Genomic DNA, 23,294 nt, shown 5'->3' on the forward strand with positions numbered 1-23,294 from the left:
AGCAGAAAATCAAACTTTCTGAGAGCTGAATCAGTGGTATGGTGGGGATGGCAATGCCCCGGTGAGAAAAACAAAACAAGGCCCACTACAAAAATAGATGTGTACTTCTCTCACCACCTCCCTTCCCCTGACTCCTTAATTCTCTTACCAGGGTCTGAGTCTTCTTACTCACTAAGTCCTCTCAAAATTGCACAATTAAACACAGTATGTCCCTTCAATTCAAATAATCAGTAAATAATCAGTGAGGAAAGATACTCACAGAGTAAGTCAAAGAGGCAAGAATGAAAGACTGAAAAACAAGTGGTTCATTATGAAGGGTATTTTAACATTACCCAAAGAAGTTTGAAACAGAAAATCCTAACAAAGTGTTTCTAGCTGAGAGCTAGCAACTTATAAGCTCCAATACTAATCTATTTTTTAATCTATTTATTTTCCAAACAGGAAGATTTCAAGATTCATTTCCAAAAGAAAAGATTATTGACTCTTATATTAAATGCCAATGGTAGGTTTTTCCAAGAGACAGAAGACACTTTAAAATAGGACTACATAAGACAGAAAAAGTATGAGAGGAACTTATTGCTATTACCTCTGCCTCCAGCCCTTACTAGTCTGGGAGCTATCTGTGTGCCACTGTAGTGGCAAAAGTTTTATGTGGGGGGCTGATTGTTCTCCATTAATGAAGAAAGTTAAAAGTCTTTAATAAAATTGACTAAATGCAGTGGGGAAGCAGAAAGGCATGTTCTGCCAGAGCCAGCCCATCAATTTTCGAATAATGTTTCCAAAATTACATCTCTTAGGACATAAATTGAACATGAAAGTTGCTGCTCAAGACTTATTGTCATGGAACTACTATCAGTATTGACAAAACTCAAAACCCAAACAGGCACACAACAGCTTTGCAAGGGAAGGTGACAGTCATCTGGCAGCTAATCCATGAAGTCAGCAAGTAAATCCAACTGGCTAAATCTTATCATCCATTTTTGAGCTAAAATGATATGGGAAAAAATGTGAAATCTTACGTAGTCCAAGGGGTAGATTTTGATCCTTCCCACTGGATTATGAAAAAATTAAAGTCAGCCCTCTCTGTCATTAAATCACAAGTCCACAATTTAATGTCAAAAGCTAACTTCTTGCAAGTGTGATACTATCTCAACTCCAATCCAGCAGGTGAAAGCTTTCCCAGTATTATTTTCTGGAATATTCCCTGTTACCAAAGGACTACATTGGCCAGTGAACACAACACATTCTTCTGTCTTCAGTGTCTAGAGCGTCTTTCCATCTGGCTGTATAACATTTGCTGTATTCCTGTACAGACCTTTGGCAGGTACAGCCAACTAAACACAAAGGATGATACATCCATGTCAGACATGTTTATCTATTCTCCTTATACATTAAAAAATTAAAAATAAGAAAGAAAAAAGTTGTTTTATAGTCATTGTTGCACAATTTTTATCAGTGTTGCATGCAGCTTCACTATTTTGCCCATGTAGTAAAATGTTTTGTAGAATGGAGAATCTCTAGCAGAATGGAAGAAAAATATTTGTCAAATTTAAAAATTTGATGTTAAAAATTAAACACTATCAGAGTTGCTCCAGAACAGCTTGGGGATTCAGTTATGACAAACATATATGTTTACAAATCAAGACACTGACTTAAAATTAGATTATTGTAAAACAATATTGTGTGCTTTTCTCATTGTGTGGAATTCAAACTTTTTTGTGTCATTTCATCAAGCTTTTTAACCATTATGGGGTTTAGAAGCATCACATTTATAATTAAAATCAAGCTTTCAGGTAATTTGATTAAAACAATTAGGGCTTTCCAAAAAAAAATAATTTATCATCAAATGGGCAATAATGTCCAAGTATGGGAAAATGTGAAACCACGCTATAATAATTCTCTAATAATTTGTACATCAAGGAGAAATTGGAAGTTTCTTTAATATAGTAAAGAGTACCTTGTCTTATAATAATTTATTAATTTCTCTACTGGCAAGCTAAGGCTACACTATATTCCTACATTTTTAAAAGCTCTTTGATCAGGGCAATAAAGCATAATCTAAAAATATACAATAATGTATTACTGTCTACAGAAGATTGTAACTCAAAAATTTTTGTGTCTTTTTCTAATTTTTTTTTCAAATTAAAAAATAAGTTCAGTAAAGGGAGAAGCTGGACATGAGGAACAAATTGTAAATTCTGATTAAGATCAGAGGAATTCTGCCACAGGAAGACTTGCAAGTATCCAAGAATTCACAGTAAACACAGTGCAACCTACTTGTACACAAAATGAAATCATATTCACCGAAGAGATGAAAACTATTAAATTTCAAAATAATTTTAAATTTTGCAGAGGAGTCAGGCTTAATATAGTGTGAAACACATCAGTGACTTACTCTAAATATAATCAAAATTGTCCATTTCTCTGAAAGTTTAAAGATATGTGATGGAAAATTCACCTTTGGAGAGTTTTGTAGTGCTTTTAGTAAGTTCACAGTGACACCAGGTTGGGTGGTGGGAGTGTTGATCTCCTGAAGGCTCTGCAGGGAGATCTGCTCAGGCTGGATCAATGGGCTGAAAACCACAGAATGAGGTTTCAATGTGTTGAGGTGGTCCTGCCCTTGGGTCACAACAATCTCAGGCAGCACTACAGGCTGGGGACAGAGTGGCTGGAAAGTTGCCCAGTGGCAAAGGACCTGGGAGTGCTGACTGGCAGCAGCTGAACATGAGCCATCCTGTGCCCAGGTGGCCAAGGAGGCCAGTGGCACCCTGGCCCATAGCAGGAATGGTGTGGCCAGGAGGAGGGCAGGGATTGTCCCTGTACTCGGCACTGCTGAGGCTGCACCTTGAATACTGCGTTCAGTGTTGGGCCCTCAGGACAAGAAGGACATCGAGGTGCTAGAATGAATCCAGAGAAGGGCAAGGGAGCTGGTGAAGGGTCTGGAGCAAGACTTATGGGGTTGTTTAGTCTGGAGAAAAGGATGGTCAAGAGAGACTTTATTGCTCTCTACAAGTACCTGAAAGAACATTGCATCCAGGTGGGGTTTGGTCCCTTCTCCCAATTAATAAGTGATAGAACAACAGGAAATGGCCTCAAGTTGCACCAGGGGAGGTTTAGGCTGGATATTAGGGAAAATTTCATTACTGGACATGTTCTCAGGCACTGGAACAGGCTTCCCTACCGAGGGAAGTGAGGGAGTTACCATCCCTGGAGGTATTTAAAAGATACATAGATGAGGTACTCAGAGACATGGTTTAGTGGTGAACATAGCAGTGCTGGGTAAATGGTTGAACTGAATAGTCTTACACGTCTTTTCCAACATGAACAATTCTATGACTCTATGAAAAATCTCATGCTTTAATAATTATAAAGGACATATCACAAATATGTCTAATTGATAAACTAAGTAAAAAATAAAGTTAAATTCAATTTTGATGGATGAAGAACAGTGGCATTATTAGGACAAATTCTTTTTAGAGATTAAACCAAGATTCCAGCTGGTCTTTACACATCATATCAAATGAATCAAATTTTCATATCATATCACATGAAAATACTGCTGGTAAAGACTCAAAACTAGACATTTTCTGATAACAGAACCTTACTCCCTGGCAAGATTAAAATTAAAAAATCACTTGATCTCCCATACCTTCATCAGACAATGCTTCCTCTGAATTTTTCATTTCAGTGGAAGTTTTGCTGTATAAGAATTGCCACAGATAGGAAACACTGTTTCTTGTAGCTAACAGTTGGCATCTTGTCTAATGTGTAGCTTTTAACCCTTAAGGAGAAAGTCTGTCACTCAATTACATGTTTATAAACTGCCTCCCTTAGTATAATTCAGACCCTTATGACACCACAAGAGTGACATAATTTTGTTAATATATTTATATTTTCTCTTCCAATCCAGGGAAATGCAAGCTACAAATAAAAATCCATATCAAATTCATATTTGTTTTAATTCAAAGTGAATTTTACGGTCTGTTTAGCCCATCACTAATGAATTTAATATTTTACATACATGAAACACAGAAGTAAAAAAGATAAGGGATATGTAAAATAAATCTGACATAATTTCTTTCCCCTAAAATTCCACTTCTTTACCTGGGAGTCGATACTGCTCGGAAGCAAAGAAACACAAACAAATGGTCATCTTAATAGTTGAATTGCAATCTAGAGATCAGGAAAATATTTGGAGATATTCACTGAAAAGTGCAGTGTCTTGTTAATTTCAGTTATTTCTTGTCTGTATATCTCAAGCACAAAGGACAAAAACCCTTGCAGTATAGATGTTCTAGAAGTATTTTGTATACATAGAGGTCTGTCTTACCTTGTTAAAGGATTTTAGCGTATCACAAATGCTGCCTTTTGTGTTTCATAACATTTGGTGCCTTGTTTCACTTTCTCCAGCATAAGTTTACAGCACCATTCAGAAAAGTAACCACATTTTAAAAGTCCTTTCAAAAAAACCCAGTGTCAATATCATAATATTTCTTCCCCTCATGAGTATGAAATAATAGGAAAAAAATCTACAATATCCATGATGTCATTCAATTGAACATGTAGAAACTGCCAAGAAGACAAATGTGAAAACTTCTACACAGCATCTATACCATAGCCAGGTGTGATTACTAGTCATTGGAAATTGTTTCTTTCAAGCACTTGGAATATGTTGCTGCACATAGCAGTATCACTGGTTTTAACATCACAGGAAGCTGCAATATCAAAATAATTTTAAAATTTATCTTCCTGAAGGTACTGTATTATTAAGGCTGCATTGGTAGCTGCTGAATTAAGAGTGGTTGATGATGTCTGCAGGGAGCAAGGGGTTCATGTGACTATACTGGTGAACTGTTAGAACAATTCTTGACTGCAGTGTGGCCTCTCCCAGGTAGCCAGAATCCTTCCCTTAGCCATTTCCAAACATTGTTTGCTCTCCAAGGACCTTGGGCCATAATTCATGTGCAAGTTCACTGGTAGACAGTTCGGTAACAGTCACAGAGGCTGTGAGACCCTGCCTTCATGCCAAAGAATATTCCTAAATGTGTCAAATTTTCCAGACTAGACATAACTGATTAATTATAGACCAGAAGGTAATTTTGTTTCAGTAATATTTCTAATGCCAACCTGAATCTAGCAGGTTTGGATGTGATGACACAAGTCCCGCCCACAACTTTTGCACACGACCAGGGGCAAATTCATGTCCAACCAGAGTGATAGTGTAGAAATCTGGTAAAAAAATTCTGATAGTAGTCCTTTTCTTGCTCCAGTTATTTCTGTCCATTGCAAGCATTTGGGACTGCTTGAGGGTTCAATTACATAGAAGGGCCAAAGCAACTTGAAGACTGGAACATTTCACAGTGTTTAGCATGTTTTGTACCTGGTTGCAAATTTATTGTAGTTATTGTCAATCAATTCCAACATCAGAGAGCCTTGCAGAGACTTTCCAAGTCATGAACTCTGCATCAATGTGAATTATCAGAAAAAGGAAAAAAGAAAAAAAAAAAAGAAAAAGTAATAACAATAAAAATTGATTGACAGACATGATAGTGCTTCTATATATCTTCACACAACAGGGCTGGTGCTGGTATGGCATGACTAAAACTTTGACATATATACCAACACTCTTCAAATCAGCAATGCAGGACAAACTCATGTTATCTGAGCATTTTAATGTTTTCATTTAGATCTCATATGTTTTCATGTTAAGCACTGGCAATCATTTATCTACAAATCTAGATGTGTCCATGAAGATCTGAAGGAAGAATGTTTCTGAGCCTTGTGTTAGTCAAGATTTCAGTGGGGTGACATCACTCTATATCAGGTGAGGATCTTGACTAATAGTTTAAAAGGATGGTATAAAACAAGAAAGAGGAGAAAGCAAAATGATGGCCAAGGTTACATGAACCCTTGCTACTATTCTTCTGTTAATGAACATAGAAAATGCTTTTCTTAATGATGAGGTAACTTGTGACTAGCCTGATTCTTGCAGATGAAATCAGTATTGCTCCTGGTAAGCAATAAAAAAAACATGCTGATTGTAGTAGTATTAAAGGAGAAGCAGAAGGAAAGGAAAAGAAATTGTGTAATTTGTAGGGATTCAAAACATACATCAGGGTTTAATATCTGAAACTGCAGTGCAGATGCAGATGCAGCGTTTAAAATTTAAACAAATACTTCAGAGGCTTCTAGATATCTTATAGTCTGTAGTTATTTTGCACACATTCCTACATACCTTCAAAGAGTAAAAAAAAGTTATTAAAAAAATCAAAACTTCACATAAACAGAAGCCAACTGCTTCATCACTCATCTCTGCAGCAGTGGCATATTTCCCTTGAGTGTTTCAAAGCCATATGAACAAGGTAACTCCACAAGGCAGTGTATTTTATTGGTCAGCCATGAGGAGCTCATATCTACACATTCTGCTTTACACAGAGTCTGGCAGTGACCAGCCTCTAGCTCTGTCACATGGAAGGAGAGAGACACCCATTTTATGTCCTCTTCTGATGTGAAATACAAAATGGCCACACTGTTCAACATGATAATCATGATTAAATTTTTTGGTAAAATCATTGCAACTGAGTCAGGGAATTAGAAATTGCTGTAGTGGGGTATTTAGAAGACTGATAAACTGACTTTAAAATAAAATTTAATTGATTGACATTCATTGATGACAGATGTGCCAATGGCTAGCTGTTACAAATGATCACCAAATAATTTTGCACACATAGATCTACTAGTCCACTATATCCTGAATTAGCTGTGAGTATGCAATACCAAGGAGATGATGCACCTGTCAAGGTGATCAGGTTTGGGAGCTCTTTTATAGGTAAAGTTCCTCTGGAGGCCTAATACTTTATGCAGCTTGCCTCTCTCCCAGAAAGGGATTCTGCTCCCAGTGCTGCTTATCTTTGTTTTGGCTTTCAGTATCAGTCATCCTGATACTTGTGCAATTAGTAGGATATCCTGCTTCTTTGTTGTCCCTTTTGCTTATCTTGTCCTTTTGTTCGTTTCTTCAGTTGATGATTATATGTTTTCCCACACTTCCCACCTGCCTGCAACTACACAAGTTCTTATTTATTCTTGGGTGGACACATTGTTCATAAACTTAAATGCAACACTTGCTGCACATTGTTTTGCATTGTGTGCAAACATATGTGTCAATATATTTATACCTATATATGTATCTATGTTGTTTGTTACACTATTTTAGTGTGCTTCTAGTTGGGTTCAAGGCAAGCAAATAGGAATTCTATTCTAGCTATGCCTATATTATAATGTGCATCCTGATTCTTAAGTATGGCAATAGTTCATAGGTGCCACAGCCTCTGTTTTGGCTGTAATGCCTAGAGTTGGCACTTGAAGAGATCTCAGGTAAAACCATTCTCTCTGGCAAAAATAAGGAAGCAAAGAGCTGTCTATTAGACAGCTGGAAGAACATAATAATGAGCACACTTCAGTAGTGTGCTTTTAAATAAAATTACTGTACTTGTAATTTTCTTTAGTCAGTATGGTGTCACTGTAGTGGTGGTCTGCACATTTACTGAAATAAAATCTATTTCAGAGCAGCAAAACAGAGATTATGTGAAGATGACATCATACAAGGATTCACTATTCATAAAATTAATCTATTCTCTCTTGTGCTGCAGAAGCTGTTAAATTAAAGAACATAGTAGTTAGTATCTTTGATGTAGAAAACAAGGCAAGAGAGAAGGATAAGTGTTATGATCAGCCTGTCGAAGAGAGAAGCAGAAATAACAGATACAGGAATAGACTGATTTTGACTTAAATAAACCACTTTTTTCAGCCTTAATGAAATGGTTTTTTAGCCCTAATGTGCAACGGAGCTAGCAGCAGAGGCTCTCTGCTTTAATACAGATGAACAAGTGAGAAATGACATGCAAGTATGTTTAGGAAACCTGACATGACAGCTGGTTACCTAGTCTCTCTACTCCACAGATGTACTATTGCACTGGGGAAGAAAAGGCATCAGTCATATTCTGCAGCCAGAAGGCAGAGGAGGATCATTTCAGGAAAAGTTTTCGCAGCTTCTCTGAGAAAAAAAAAAAAAAAAAATAAAAAATAAAAATTGGAAGCAGTGCCAAGGAAAGAGTATTCTGGGAAAAGCCCAGAAGAGCCCAGAGCTGGCTGCCAGGGTTTGCTGTGGTGACTGGGCACAGCCGTGCCGGGAGCCAGGGCTAGCCCCGGCCGAGCGAGCCCCGGCTCATCCCCGGCGCAGTCAGCGAGCGCGGGCACCCAGCGGTGCTGGGAGCTCCTCATCGTGCCCTCTCCTCCGGCTAAACAAGCTCTGCCATCAGCCCCGCGGCCGCGTATGGGCAGCAGGAAGGCAGGCGGGCTGAGGGGTGTGCAGAGCTCCCTGGGGCAGCCACCGGAGCCTCCCCGCTGCCCACGGCGCCTCCAGCCCCCTGCGCCCCAAACCTCGCTGCTGCTGGGCTGCCTGCGCTCACCGCCCCACCGAGCCTTCCTGTGACAAGGAGCCAAAGGACCAAAGGGAAGTTTGTCCCTGGTACCGCACCTGTCAAAGGATGAGTGAGCACTGCGTGTGTCCTTGGGCCGCTTTAAAAGGATGCTGCTGACAGTGGTAGGAATTACTGACCTACCTGCACTGTAAGCGTGGAGGGAGGCATGTGTAATGCGTGCCTTCTGACTGCTCTGTTGGTGATCTCAGTCCTGACCCAGTGGGTCTAGTCTGAAATTAGTGAGCTTCTAATTGCTTTTTAATTTAAAGCAATTACGAAAGGGGACACTACCAAACGTCTTTTGTACTTGTGGGATCACACATGGCATTTAACTGGGAAAATATCATGTTGGGCAAGTTTTTTCATTAAAAATCTTATTCTATCCACAGCAAATGCTGTAATGCTTGAAATTCAGAATTTATATAGCAAGTTGTACAGGAATTTTTATCCACAGACATTTGTTTTGTTTTGAATATTGAAGGGAAAATCAGACTCAACTATTTAGACTGGCCTGAAACTTATGATTCATACTCTCAGCTTTGTGGCATTGTTCTTTATTGTTTTAGCCACTTAAGAAGAGACCACTGCTAAAGGTTAACTGAGCCAAAGTGGCATCTAGAAAGAAAATAAATTCCTGGTGGTCCTTTATCTTCCTTCAGAATTTACAGCAATGTGCAATATGACCTTGAGAAGCCACGCTAGCTGACACAGTGATGACCACGGACTTGCTGTCATAGCAGACAGAGATAAGTTGTGTTCTGCAACAACTTGTGAGTTAGTTCTCACTAGAATAAGGTATTTCTGTGATTGAGAAAACTCTTTGCTCCTGCCTAGGCACACTGTGTAGTCACGGTCATCCTTGCATTCGTTAACATGAGTTCTCAAGGACATGTTTTAACTTGTCATGCTGTTAGAGTGATGTCAAGCCCACTGAGAGGGACATCAAGAGGGTATTCACAAAGTATGAGGCCAGCTCCATCAAAAAGGACAGATTCTCCTGCAGCAGTTCATAACAGAGAAGTGACATCTCTGGATTGCCACTTCAAGCCCACAGTGCTATCTAAAGTGACATCTTCATGTTGCAGTGTGAAGCCTGTAGCATTATGTGGAGTGACATCTCCACAGAACTGACTGAAGCCCATGCTAATTGCAGCTCAATCTTGAGAAAAGAGTTTTGCAAAAACATTCCTGGAAACCCTCTGAGGAGAGCAGCAGCTAGCAGGGCTGGGCTTCAAGCACCAGAAAGTGGTTACTCCTGTTAAACAAAAAATAATGTGGCATCTTCCCCCTGAGTTACAAGAACAGATCACCTTTGATAATAAGAATTCATTGCACTATTTATCTGAAAAGAGAAAAATCACTTCATTTTTCCTCTTGCAAATATGTCAGGGAGAAAGTAAATCTCTTCCCAACACTTAGACCTGCTCAGCTTTGTTTAAGCAAAAGTAAACACGTGACTTTCTTTCCTGAAGAAAATGTGGAGTCTTACCTGATTTCTGGCAGTTTGAGGCTGTGCCTCTATGACTCTGCCTTTAAACAAGTGACCTTAAGCTCTTGCTGGTCCCAGAACCAAGGCTTACAGATTCATATCTATCCTTTACAGCTGAGCAGTTCTCTTTCTTTGAAGGTCTCACCAGGGCCGCCTCTCTAATTCTGGCTTTGATGTCATTATCCCAGCATCCCTAACTCCTTCCTAACAGAAGAGCCCAGCAGACTGCAAACAACCAGAATCCAAAAAAGAGCGGGAACAGAAGTTAAGACTTAGGGGTTACAGCAGGCTTAAAAAGCAGTGTGAGTATGTGTGTGTTTGCGGATGCAGTGACTGTTCATTTAATATCATCCTTCCATCACCCTGGCTTCCAGACTTCATAAGTGAAAGGGCAAAGAAGAGACACTCCTTCTCAGGACATGAATGCTGTTATTTTATATATTCTTATATCATTATGGGATGCTTAGGAATCTGGTTTTGAGCACTAGCCAGTATTCTCAGATGGCTACATTTTAAATGCTTGATTCAAATTTTACTTCAGTTAATGACCCTTACACTAAAGTCACTATTTTTTGCTGGTTTAAGGCACTTCAGAAGTAAAGAATGAATTATCTATGTAGGCATTGACCAATCAGATCTCAGTTCTTGATAATTTTTTTCAGACACATTTTCAACCTTGAAGTGATTCAATTTTTATTGTGCATTGTTTTAGCCAAGCCCTTTACTTACAGGTTTTGTTTTCCTGGTGTGTATTTTTAATAATTCCAAGTATTGGGAAAGGAAATATTTTCTCTTTTCTGAAATTCTCTTTTTGAGGATATTTTACAGACCCTTTCATGCTTTCTTCTGCTATACTAGTGGAAAATTTTTCTCCAGCTAGGGATATTAAAAGTTGTTATATTTACCATGAACACACATTTTGTTTTTCATATCTGGGTCTGGTTTAAATTGGCAGTGACAGAAAAGTTACCTAATATGCAGTACAGGGGAATTCAAACTTGCTGCACCAGTTACTCTCAGTATTGACCTGATGCAATTTAAGGTGCAAGGTGAATACCCATCGTAGGAAAATGTCATTATTCACCACAAATAAATAGAATTACCTGTTCTTAAACAGTAAGGTCATCTGTTTCACATTCTATCCACCTTGGACTGATTAGAGCAAATTAGGTCCTGTGTTAATCAACTCAAGACATGTGCTGAAAATGTAGAAATCCGTTATATGATTTTCTTCCAGTAATTATCAGAGTCTGTATGCCCAATGAAGAATGCAGAAGTATGTAACCTTGGTAGGGCCTGATCCCACAAGATTTTTTGACTTAGCCTGAGTGGTCTGAACAGGTTAAATAGGACCCCTCACACCAGTGGACACTTCATAATGGGCATGGTGGGAAGGTGGTTTTACAACCTGCCAATAGCATCTTTTTAGCTCCTTCCACCAGTACTTTACTTGCTTCTTACCAGCACTTACTATTACTTATTTTCCCTAATTTTGCAGAATTTAGAAATTAGTAGGCTTAGCTGCATCTTTTCACTCCCATCAGGGATGAAGTGACAAGACCAACACTGGACAATTATCACTTTATATTAGAACAAGACTTCATTGAGACATGAAAGGTCAGAGGACACTTAAGTCACTCCTTTTTTAATTTAAATTTCATTAGTTTTTCACATTACATTTGTCATGACTATACTAAGTCCTAATTCAAGTCATCTATGAAGGATGTAGGAATGAGAGTCTAAGTAGATTGTTTCTATTCTTTGCTTTACTGTTTCTTCCCATATGAACTTGGGCAAATCAAATAAACTTCTTTTTCAGCTGCTAAATGAAAAAAAAAAATGTTTAATGTCTTCTGTGAGTTTTCCTTTACTCACAGAATTGAAATGCATTCGGAGTCTCATATATACTCAAAAAATCCATATTTATTAACACCACATAAATGCATTTATAAACAGTATTTTTTTCATTTGTTATATTACCATTTCAATATGTTTCAATGTTGTCCAGTTTTAGGACTTTAATCATTATCCTCCAAGAGATGCACATCTCTGCTTCACAGCCGACTGCCTTAAAATCAATTCACGTTTAAAAAAATCATATTCCTACAATATATATATATATTTTAAAAGTTTGTGGGTATTGTAATAAAATTCATTTAAGCCTGAAAGGCAAAGTGACAAAGCAGAGATTGAATAGGTTTGCAGGTCAGAAGTAGAAATTCTGCATGGACACATATCAGATATCTTAATTTGTGTCTACCACCATATTGCTGAAATTATCCTTCTCTAAAATTTCAAATTAGAAATGTCATTCTGTTATCTTTGCTGTGTCAGGGGTGTGGGGAGTTCTCCCTTCGCATTTATTTGCACAGTTCTGAATACAATATCTGCTGCCTGATTTGTGCAATAGTGTCCCATAGTAAGAGACCTTTTGTTCAAGGTAAAGATGCTGTAGGTTTGTGCAACTAGAGATTTCCTTCATTACAGGTGAATTTAGGGCCACGGTGAGGGGCAGCGCCAGGAGACCAGACACTACGTAAATTCCCAAAATGGGAATGAAAAAGAATTAGTGGCTCTATGACTTGTTACTGGATGAATTTCCCTGTAAACGGGAACTGCTTCATTAGCACATACCCTCTCCTTATCGCAGGACTAAAACCAAATAAATCAAACCCTGGCTAGACTTAACCAATATTTTTTGTCATCATAATGTCTCCTTTTCAAAAGAGTTACATGATTCAAGTTCATTTTAATAGCAAGCAATGAAGAAATTACAGTTGTTTCCATTCACACATAGCTCTAATGGGAAAAGCTTGACAGTAACTGCTGTTTCAAGAAATTCTTAACTTTTTCAGGAAGGGCACTAGTGTTCTTACATAGGTAATTACACCATGATTCTGAGGTTTTCCAGAAAGAAAAAAAAAGAGACAATAACTTTCGTTCCCTAGATTGGAGAGGACTAACTGGGAAAGAAAAAATCTCTTCACGTTAAAAAGTAAGTGATTGTGATGGAAAGAGTCAATTACATAATTCATTTCCATAGAAACAAAACTTGTAAAAGAACAATAATGTTAGTAGAAGTTATTTGAAACAGCTTCCTTGTGAGTTGATATAAAACTCCGGTGAAAATCTGAGATAGATAAACAGAAAGGTTTGCTCCTTCTATTGAGAGCTGATCTGCTATTCGTTCTCCTTCGAGATCTTTTCTCCTTAATATATTGAACTTCTTTGGAACAAAGAAACACTCCTTTGGCTCTTTTGTAGCATAAAAGCAATTTTATAGTTTTTATTTGTTCTTCCTTGGCCCATCTATTTATCCCCTGCTCTTCTGCTTTCCTATTTTGTTTGTTGTCAGCTACCTTTATAATTTTCCCTATCCAAACAATTTTCTTAACAAACTCAACAAAAGAAAATATGTAACATTGCAATAGAAACAAGAAGGTAAATTCCAAAATAAAAATCAAAAAATATCAAAACACTGATGGCTGAGGAAATCCCACTGACAACCTGTATCAGCAAGAATTCCTTCACTTTTACTTTTCCTCTGAAATAGTACCATATTCTTCTCTAATCAAAGCTCAATTTAAATGTTGAGGGAGACAGAGAGAAAAATGCTTATCTATTGAAATCAGAGGCTTCTTGAATTTTCTGTTGTGCCAAAACCTCTCTTTATTCACAATAAATGGAAATATATTCTGTAAGTAAATCCTGTAGGTTTTGCTGTGACTATTTTCAAAGTAATAGCACAATAGTAAAAAGGATACTAGGCTAAAACTATTTGGGAAGTGCTGCACTGAAACAACTTCTAGAAATGTTATGAACTTTCCTTTACATCCAATGACTTTTTTTACATTAAATGTGGAAAACATTAGCTAAAATTGTGTTGGTCTGTACAATTTTATTCTGTTAAAGACAGGTTTTATGATACATTTAGCCTTTTAAATGACACTAATAGTCTCTGGAGACACATGGTCTTTCCTGCAGTTCAACAATTAAGTCTATTTCAATGTTATTTGGATAAGTTGAAACAATTCAGTTACTGTATGTCTGCTCAGTGGCATGTACTGTAAGGCTAATGGAAACCACCTAGAGTTAACTTAATAATAAGGCTTTAGCCAGCCTTAGACATCCACCTAACTTTTGGAGGGAAGGCTGAAAAGTGAGAGGGTGGAAGGGTCATTTTATTGGCAGAGAAAGGAGTGTATTTTTCATCTCTCATTCCACACATATGCACCCCTCCTCCCATCCACCACCACACACACACTTCAAAAAAATGCCCTAAAATTTACACAGGTCATAAGTCTGAGTTGATAATGAGCATGATTAATCACAATTGTGTTTCTGTTTCTCCTCTCTCTCCTTTTGAAATGTGTTACTTGCTAAATTGTACTAGCAAGGTTTTTAGATGTGTATGTATATATATACATATCATGCAGTCCTTACCATATTTATATACATATATCTACACACACACACATATATATATGTATATATGCCATGCTATGAATTGCTCATACTTTTGTGCAGTAAGTGTATGTTTATATAAATTGTCTTATGTTGCTCTGGCTAGACTCCTTCCGCTACCAAACCAGCTCTTTTAGACCTAGCTTAAATATCTCTACAATGAGTTACTGAGTAGACATCTATATAATCAGGTTTTTGCCACATGATTAAAAAAAAAAAATGTGAGAGGAAGTAATTAAGAAAGCTCCATATATATAATCTTGGCTTTATTTCAAATTCCAAATCTTGAACTAATCAGACAGAAGAAGGATAAAATGTCTAGGGGGAACTAAATTAATCACTTGTTAAACTGGTTAATAGCTCTCTATCAACCTGTACAGGGAGTGGGCAGTGGAAAGGTGCCGATAGAAATCTACTTCCTGCAAACCTCGAGTTTTCCCAAACTTTTGGGTCTTGATAATCAAACTGAAAATATTCTGTTAGGGTTGGTTTAATTTCAGGTATTTCTCTGGGCTCAGTTAAATCTGTGTTAAAACTGTGAGGCTGCTGTAGCACATAATTAACATTGGAGTGACATTAGGGTAAACTACAGGCTGGATCTGGACATGAACTATCTGAGGAGACTTGTCTGATTAAGCCATACCACTGGAGATACAGATAAGAAAATAATAGCAATTCCATGTATGAAAACTGCACACAACATGTGGCCATTCAGGTCTAGGGAACCTGAGAAAAGTAAAAACATAGGAAACAGATGTGTTTTGCAAAATTTCAAAATTTTTTGTGCTGCCACAAGCTTGACTTTACACACAGACATGCAAAACCAAGATGGTGGTGAAGACTATTCCAATATTACTGAAATGACTCAGTCAAAGTACTCCTAGGAAACCATCTCGTTCATCAAAACCAAAGGCGGAGAATTTTTGGGGTAGGAATCTTGTCAGACATCTCCAGAGTATTCTTCAGTATTAATCGTCAAGGATGGACCAACGGTGTAAAACTCTTTTTCTTCACTGACAGTGTAAAACTCACTCACACTCAGGTGTTTGAGTGGCTGTACTTCCTGATGTCCTTGCATTAACATCAGGTCCATGCCCGCAATCCAGATCCACCAACAGAAACAATTGCAAATGCACCAGGCTCCAGGTGTGTCTCATATATCCAGAAAGCCAGTAGATCCTGCCCAAAGCAGCCAAGTAGTACCATACAGCTAAAAGGGATTATATAACACCAAATCCAGTATGACTGGAAGGTCTGCAGTGACCTTCTCAAGGGCTTGGCTTTTCTGAAGAGATTTTCTGTGGTGATGACTCTCCTGTGAACAGTTACAACAGGAAGTTTTCCTCAGAAAAGTCCTGAAAAAGCATATATCCAGGCAATGCCATTAACTGTACTGAAGTCTTAACTTTGGGGGATATTCAACACTGAATTTGACATAGAAATTACTAGAATACAGAATTGTAAACAATTAGCTCCTTTGTCTGAAAGGTGTCTTTTTTGCTAAATCGTGGTAGGGTATGAAGACTGGGCTCATCCTTCTGCATTTATTTAAGAATTTTCAAGGGACAACAGGAATACAAAATAAGATCTGCGGCAAAGTTTTTCTTTGATCTAATACAAACAGACTACTATTCTGCAAGCTGCAAAAGTACATTTTAATTACCACAGTGAAAGCAGATGTAAAATCAATAAGGTGTTTTATTTCTCTCATTGATGTGTATAAATACTTACTTTACAGCAAGGTTAAGCTGAGTTTTCTGTCATTAAAAGTAAGGATTGATTCAGACCATTCAAACCAGATTAGAACACCAGAGAACAGAGTATCCCTCTATGTCACACCATCATCTGAAAATATTCACCCACTCTTATAAAACTATTTTCTGGAATATTCAGAAATTTCTGATTTCACCCATTTGGGATTGAAGGCTATAACGGACAAAACTTTATTCTAAATAATTGGGTCAGTAATTCCAGTGTTTATATAACTGTGCTTGCTTGTCTTAATTTATGAAGTAGTTCAATTACTATAGAATTTCTTGGGGATGTCTCATTTTAATCGAATCATTAATTCTATGCTCAGAGGATGTATAGAAATTGACGGTCAGTTCCTGTTCTTCATTTTAAGCAGAGATGGATCTGTTTCAGAGCCTCCCACTGAAACTCAAACTTTGTTGAAAATTCAGGCTGTATTCACAAGTATCAAAGGCTTAGCTTTTTGGTTTGTTTTGTTTTGTTTGTTGGTTGGTTTTTTGGTTTGTTTGTTGGGGTTTTTTTTGTGGTGTTATGTTTTGTTTTGTTTTGTGTATTTGTTAGGTGAAAGAATCATAGACTCCTACTACCCTTGATTTCACTCTGAATGGAAATAAGCTTTGAAAAACTTCATGGAGGAAAGGCTAGCCTATCCAGACCAGCACCACAATGGACCATGCCTCTACTACAACTGCATCTGTGACACTAGAAAAAACAAGAAACCCAGAACTTCAGAAGACTTAAAATATTTAAGCATGGACTACCAAAGCACTGAAATCAAATGCAAAGTTTTGTGTTTTAAATCTTCATAGACTTTATATTCTAGTTTTCTTTTTTAGAAGTAATTTCCCTCCTTGACAGTAGTGCTGGGAATACGCCTTCAACTCTGAGAGGCACACAAGTGTGTTGCTAATAGGTGCTATAGAAGTACTACTGATTCAAAGCCAATTCCACATTATTCCCATAATTTTATGTCTTCATTTAGAAGTTGGTTTAAATGAATATACCCCTATTTACAAGGGTTTTCAACCACACCATTATGCACAGAGTGCCCAAATAACAATCCAATTTGCTCTACAAAAATCTGTAATTTTTCTTCTGCTTTTTAAGAAGTACTTTCTGTATTTTTAAATTTTATTTTAGCTCAGTTTATGACCTGTTTTCACACATTCCACATGTATTCCATTGTGAGGCTTCTTGGAGAAATCTACAGGAAAGAGGTACTTGTAGTGTCTGTTCAATGATGTGCAGAGGGACCCAAACTACAAAACATCTGGTTATACTGTACAGACAGGGGAACCATGGAGGCAAGTTTGCCAGTAGCAGAATTTTAGTCTTGAATAAATTAGAAGGGAGAGATCATTCACAGGCTCTTTTCTAGCAAAATTATATGAATATCAGATTAACATGGGACAAGAGCCCAATGAGAATAGAGCCCTTATGATTCAAAATTCAGAATATCAGAGGAAACATGTCACAGAAATAAGAAACAGCAAGAATAAGAATGTTATGATTCTGGGTGTTTTTCCCTTTTTTTACTGCATTCACATAAGGCAAAATGTCTTATCAAGGCATATGCTTTAAGGGGACAATTTTGCATCTAATGAAATTCATGGAAAAAAACATTGAGTTGAATGATGCGACATAATGTCCTTAATGATAAAAGTAATCTCATGTTAAGATCCACTTTTGAACCCATTTAGCTTAACGGAAATATTTCTTTTGATTTCAGAGGCATTAGATTTAAATACCAAGTATTCAAGAAGGAAGGCATCTAGAAGCTCTCTTTACATGGAGCATACCTCATCTATTCAAAGTTTGAATTAAGTCATGGAGAAACCAGTTCATGATCCTACAGATATGGTTGACTACCCATGTGTTTAAAATGGTCCAGGGCTCATAGACTGCAGGACAATAGCAGCTGAATATTTTTATGTTTAACTCTTTCTGCCAATAAAATCCTTACTGACATTTATGGACCCTGCCATTTTGACTTACTGTGTGCTTATGCTAAAATTCCAAGGAAAAGGTGTAATTTTTTTTCTCTCCCCATATAGTCTACCTTAATAAGGAACAATTCATTTTACCTGGACTTTTCTTTTTAATATCACTGTAGCCCTGAGACCAGGCAGAGAAAATATCAACTGGAATGTTTAAGGCAGGAGATGCTGGCCGTGGGGGGAGGACACAGAGGGAAGAATATAATGAAAGGAAACCACTGTGACTGGTCCATTTTTAAGAAAGATAAACAGCCTGGAGCATGACTTCCCCAATCTGAATTTAGAAGGCCCAAATTTGGGGAATAAAGGGATCAGTACTTCTGCTCTAGGTGTAAAATTTACCTCAGAATTAAAAAAAAAATAAAAACCCAAAATTTCTGGTGGATCCAAGGGTTAGGCAAAGCTTGTTCTGCTCCTGAACTAAACAAAACTTTAAATGTAAAAAGGCAAATTCTTATTGTCAGACATTAATTTTCTCCAAAGCAACAGGGATAACGCAGCACAGGAGAGAAAGCAAATAAACCCAAGTTTGTTTTTTTTCATTTTGGTAAGACCTCCTACTCAGTGTGTGATAGGAAGGTCATCAGTACAGGACCACCAAGGCTGGGCCTCCACACTAATATGCTACAGGTGCACATTGGCCATAATAAATCCCCAACGTCCATAGGGATCATGATGGCATTCGCCCTTATTAGGGCAAACACATCACTTAGAGCTGTTTCAATACTTACCCTGGCACTAACCATAATCTAATCCTCTTTTAATCAACTAAATACTAAAAGGACTCCGACTATTTAATAACACACTTAAAGCTTGGAGGTCAGAAAATGGTGTTACTTTCGTCACTAGAAAGGAGAGCAGCAGAAATTCCATTGAAGAAGACAGCAGAAAGAGGAAGAGGAGCGCTACTCCCACACATCCCCTCAAGCTGCTGACACTGAAATCAGAACAGGGAACCTGAATTTTAATTGCAAGACCAGGCTTCCTAGATTAATAAGAAGCAGAGATATTCCACTGGCAATCAGATCCTTCAGCAGGAAAAGCACGGCATCCATGGGTATGACTTAACCTGGCCAACTTCACTTAAAACCTTGAGCTGCCTGAAACACATGTACAGTTAAGTTATCTGTGTTTTTCTTTTTAGATAGGAAATTTGGAGGCAGGGACTATCTTCTTCCCTATATTTGTACTACTAGACAGCACTAAAGAGACATATTTAACATTAGGGCAGAGTATTCATCCTTTGATGCATATTTAATGTCAGTTATACATCACTGTTAGATCAGTATATAAACACACATATGCTCTTGGACAAAAGCATCCATGCATCAAAACCCTGCATCCATACTTTAATGTATTTAATTGAGTAAGCCATTATCACTAATTATGGTTTATATTTTCATAATACTGTTTTATGGTTATTACCTATTCCTTTCTATCTACCCATCTATAAGCCTTACATGCTGTGGTGCTATCTGAAGGCTCTTTGTTTCATACAAGACAAGAAATCACCACCCAGGCTGATCTCAGAGCTTTGACACCACCCATTCTGCAATATCAGGGCTCCACACTGATTTACTCAATTTCACATACAAATTTCACACTTTGTGAAATGATCACACGTGCATGACCACACTCCCAGGGAGCTTTCCCAGTGCTATGGTGCCCTCCAAAACAGCAAACATGACAGGGAGGGGAAAGGTGGTGCAAAGATGGAACCAACGTTTCAAGCATTTTATTAATTGCTTCTAAGGACATGAAAAAAATGCATCAATCCAGGAAGAACAGCTCAAAAGAAAGAAATTATACTAACTGGACACATGCAGAGAAAAATATTAAAAAATCCTCGATGGTTTGAAATGAAAGCTAAATTTTGGAGAACATTCTTTTGAGAACTTTTTGTATCCTCTGAAAACTTTTCATTTAAAGGACTGTGTCTTTTTAAATGGAGTAAAAAGTCTTCACTTCCAGGGGTATTGTCATGCTACTGACTGGCACAGCCTTTGTCCTTCTGAGGGGCACAACTCAGCTGGCAACATGAGGATATGACAGCTCATGATTTCCCCATCACAGAGCTGTAACAGGACACACCACAGGCAGCGGTAAGAGACCCACCAATGTGCAAGCATGTGACAGAAGTAAGTATCATGTTAGTCCAGCAATTAAGAATTGTTTTTGAAGCGTACTTTATTTCATTTAATTGTAAAAATTTGTATTAATTGAAAAGTCTGATTTTTCTGGGCACCTCTGGTGCACCTCTGGGCACCTCTGGTGGTGCAGAGGCTACAGCCAGAGCAGCACAGGTTCCTCGGGCATACTGCAAAAGCAAAGCTGCCTCCACAGAGATCCACCAGGTCTCCTAGATTTTTGACATCTGATAAATTTTAGCTGGGGTGGTCACTCCACAAAATACACTGGTTTTCCCAGTCCATACCTCGGCCTTTCATTTTTCACTGGTTGCATCTGATATCAGACACAGAAAAAACACAGTAGTGTCTCAGTTGTCAGTACAATGGTGCAGAAACATATCAGCAAAAAAACCCTCAAAAAGTAGAACTATAAAACATTTTCTGGTTTACTAGGATTTGATATCCCAACTCCTGATGAAAAAATTCTCAGGAGGAATCAATGAACATTTTTTAAGGACTTCAACCAATCCATGCAGACTTCAGCAATAATGGGAAAAACAATCTAGAAATATTAAAACAGATCAAATAAAGCTCAGTTCTCACAAATAATAATGGCAATTTTAGAGCCACAAATAAAGTAATGCATGTTAGCATATGTATGGAAGTAGGTAGCAAAAGATCCACATGTAATTCAAATCATTCTACTCTATGGCTATAATGAGCACAGAGACAAATTCAACTTGTTACACTGCAGCTCAGTCTAACACATGCTCAGCCTGACCCTCTCATCTTAACACTGATTAAATAAATATTATATTAAAAAAATTCAAGAGAATAAAAAAAGAAAAACAAGGAGAAAAAAAAAGAAATGGGTAGACAAAGAGACTAAGAAAGAAAAGAAGAACTATTGAAAGCCTGTGCAGACAAGTATGAATCAACTATTCTAAAAAGCAGATGCAAAATGAAGCTGCTTAAACATATAAGGCACTTCTACATTGTATTCAAATAATGCTGAAATTATAGAGCTGTCATTTGCAGACCTGTCGAGGGTGCCTTTCTTACCACATTATGATTTAGCATTTCTCTTAGAAGGTTGTAGCAATTTTGACATTAGAGTCATTGGACAGAAAAGCTATAAAATGTACGCAGAGCATCACCTCTCTTTTTCTGTAGTCTTAAAAAGAGCTCTGAGATGTTTGCTAGTAAAAAAAAAAAAATTAAAACCCTGAAATTATTTGTAAAAGTGCAGAAATGCAAGTCTCAAGAGAGAGAGCACACACATCTGTAGAACAAATGTAACTGTGAAGATTTAAATAATTTGATGTCATGTAACTTAATCTGACATGGCAGGAGGTTATTTTACAAACTGTGAAGGGCTCTGCCCACTGGTGTCATTAAAGCCTCCTTGAGAGGCAACTCAAAGATATGGATTTTTCTGGAGGCAAACACCCAGCTGGTAGAAATGGAGACTGAAGGAGCAGAGAAACTCTTGATGACTCTCTTCCCAGACTGCTCAGCTCCTGGTGAGGCAGCAGGTGTGGCACTTAGACACAGAATCCCTGTAAAAACGAAGGGCAGGTCCGGCCTAACGCGAGCAGTAGGGAAGGATGGCTTCACACCAGCTTCAGAGACAGCACTGGGCATCCCTCAGCAGGGTCCCCTCCCATGCGTGGGAGGGTGGGGAAGGGTGGCAGGTATCCCTGGGAACACACACTCCCCTCTGCCCGCTGCTCCCAGGGCTCTGCCTGGCTACAGGCTGCAGCTCTGGGAGCAGGCACACGGATAAAAGCACCTCTGTCAGCGAGCCTGAATTGCTCAGAGGAAATTGCTGAACCTCACAGGTCCAATTAGCTGCTACACGCTCACTGAGACGCCCCTCCAGACCGATCCTGTTCTGCACGCACATATGCTGAAACTTTCACTGCACACTGTATTGTGCCTACTAACTTTGCACTTGATTTTCTACAAATCAGAGGCATATCTGGATGGCTGAACTGGCTCTGGACACAAACAAATATATGGACATATTCATACATTCAAAAGATATAAGCTGCAAATGCTGATGAACCGTGCAATATATTTTAGGTAGTATTTTTAATCATTTTCTCAGATTGTTATAATTTGACGAGATAATCCTAACCACTTAGCTCTAATAAACTCACAGATCACGAGCAGTGGCTGCATTAAATCCATTGTCACTAGCAGTAACACGAGGAGCAAAGGCTCAATGGCTCTTCTCACAGCGCTTCGTTTTATTCACTCTCTAATTCCACATCAGCTGCCACCTGGACAAAACTCAGAAACCATGACACCTGCTTGAACAATAAGATGCTGATCAGATGGAATAGACTAGGACTTTATCTTGAGAGCAGAAATGTGAATTGTTGGTAACACAATAGCTTAAAGGGTTTGTAAATTATGTGCCTTCAGCTCAACATATGGCTCATGTGAAATATGCACTGGTGAACTTTTCTCAAAACTTGAACTTGGATGATATAGTGTGGTTGCTTCATAAACACAAGGTATAAATAAGTAAAACTTTACATGTAGACAAACAAGAGAGAGTGTCAAATGGGACCCTTTAAAATAATGATACTATTTTACCTTTCCTTAGCAGCATACAAATAATAATGTTACCTAAAATATCAACAGAAACTTCACAATACTGCTGTAAAATCCAGGCAAGGAAACCTGTGGCCTTCTGGTTATCCTGTTCTGATGTGGAAACCATCTCATGCTGCCATTCTTCCCAGGCAAGGAGTTGAGATGTAGGTCTTCCTTTGGTTGGGCAGAGCACGGCCGCTCAAAACACCTCCACCCCAGCAGAACTGTAGTTTCTGCAACAAGAGGTATGGTCAGAACAAAGAATAGTCTATCTGGGGGAAATGATTGTGTCTTTGGAGTCAGCAGGGACATGAACACATGAACAACCCCACCTTCCGCAGACCAGTGACCAGAGAAACTCCTGATATCTACTCACAAA

The 23,294-nt window shown here is 38.1% G+C and overlaps 1 long non-coding RNA gene across 2 annotated transcripts in view; it reads right to left on the reverse strand.

The window, feature by feature from the left end:
* The window catches only part of LOC110470892 (uncharacterized), a 116,250-nt gene extending 93,186 nt beyond the window's left edge, over window positions 1–23,064 (reverse strand). Inside the window, exon 1 of one of the 2 annotated variants that reach the window (XR_013341163.1) lies at window positions 23,003–23,064. This is a non-coding gene — a long non-coding RNA (uncharacterized LOC110470892). Of the gene's footprint in view, window positions 1–22,948 lie in introns of both variants that reach the window. The other variant, XR_013341162.1, reaches the window with a different exon arrangement.
* Between the last annotated feature and the right edge of the window lie 230 nt (window positions 23,065–23,294).

The sequence above is a fragment of the Lonchura striata genome, chromosome 1, assembly GCF_046129695.1.
Source record: "Lonchura striata isolate bLonStr1 chromosome 1, bLonStr1.mat, whole genome shotgun sequence".
Taxonomy (NCBI): Eukaryota; Metazoa; Chordata; class Aves; order Passeriformes; family Estrildidae; genus Lonchura; species Lonchura striata.